The following is a 1550-nucleotide window of genomic DNA, read 5'->3' on the forward strand; positions in this document are numbered from 1 at the left end:
GAATACCAGGTTGGACGTGATCTCAAGGATCAGCTGGTCCAACCTTTTTTGGCAAAAGCACGGTCTGGATGTGGCACCCAGTGTTTGACCACTGTATGTGTGCTGTGTGTTGTGGGCAGTTTGAAAAGCTTCAGGAGCACAGCACAGGGGCTGTCTGCTTTACTCCAGCATGCAAGGAAGCAGCTGCAGCATGTGGGGCAGATGAAGCCAGAGGAGGAAGGGAACAAAAAGAGAGCAGGGAGCCTGCAGGCCAGCTGGGTGCTCATAACAGGAATGGGAGTCTCGTCTGTAACAAAAGGACTCATAAAATAATCTGCAAGATGCTAGGGAAAATGACACTTTCCTCAGGTGCCAGATGGAACCATGCAATTTAGGGAGCTGCTCAGAGCTCCACAACAGGAGGCAGAGGAAAAAAACAGCCCTCATGGGTGGGGAGGAAAGATTTGATTGTAAACATTGGGTAAAAACAACTTGTCTCCATCAGAAGACCAGAGTATCTCTGTCAGCAATCACCTTGCTCTCATCTGTATTCTGATCAAATCAAGTATCAGACCCTAGACAGCCTTTTGATATTTCTTGCATGTTCTCTTCAAGGAGAAGCTGCAGGTGTATCTGCAACTCTGATGCCTCTGAGCATCTGCATTTAGTGTCAGCACAGCTTAGAAGGAGCTATAAATGCTCACTCTCGTTCACAACACCAACTAATGGATTCATGCCATCAACAGTAACTGAATATTTCCATATCATTCCAAGAAGTGCAGCTTGGGTATTTCTGAGAACCTCCCTAGAGACAAAAAATAGTGATTTTTATGGAGGCAATTTGTAGCATTTCTTTTAAAACGTGGACAAATCGTTATTACCATATTGTACCCATTCACTGCATTGGGGTTTGCTGTACACAGAGAAACTGCGGTGCATTCAGGAATTATAGACTGGCCTGTTACATATGCAGGCCTAGTCATTTTTCTCTTCTTCCCTCTAATAGGATTATGAAAGCATCTCTGTGACATTATAAAAGCATTTTAAAAGGATGCTCTTCTGTGTTAGTCTACACATGGATTTCACTCTCTCTCCTTAGGTTTTTTTCAGACTCTCTTCTAGATCATGTTTCATTTATTAAAAAAAAAAGAACAAACCAAACCAACTAAAAATAATCAGCAGCTGAACAACGCTAGGATGTTCTGCAATAACAAACTAGGACAGACTGGAAAGGAAGGCACTAACATGCAGTCATAGCAAGAATTCACACTTTAAAAATCCAAGAGGATTTCATGCTTGAGCCTTAGTAAGGCTCTTTAAGATGATGAAACTCTCCTGTCAGCATCCCTTTAAAGTTTCTCTGTATGAACATCAACAATCCTGCTGGACAACTGGTGAGACATTAGGAGGCTTATGGCATGCTATACTGTAAAGCTATCTAGTTTTAAAGAGCAAATGACTCATTTAATAGATATGGTTCTGTTGAAAGAACATTCTTCGGAGCTTAGTAAGATGTTTAAACCACGATAACATTAGAAATCAATAAGCCAAACCACTGTGGACTACTGAGG

Source organism: Chamaea fasciata, unplaced genomic scaffold, assembly GCF_029207755.1.
Source record: "Chamaea fasciata isolate MVZ Bird 193981 ecotype frontalis unplaced genomic scaffold, bChaFas1.0.hap1 SCAF_3, whole genome shotgun sequence".
Taxonomy (NCBI): domain Eukaryota; kingdom Metazoa; phylum Chordata; class Aves; order Passeriformes; family Sylviidae; genus Chamaea; species Chamaea fasciata.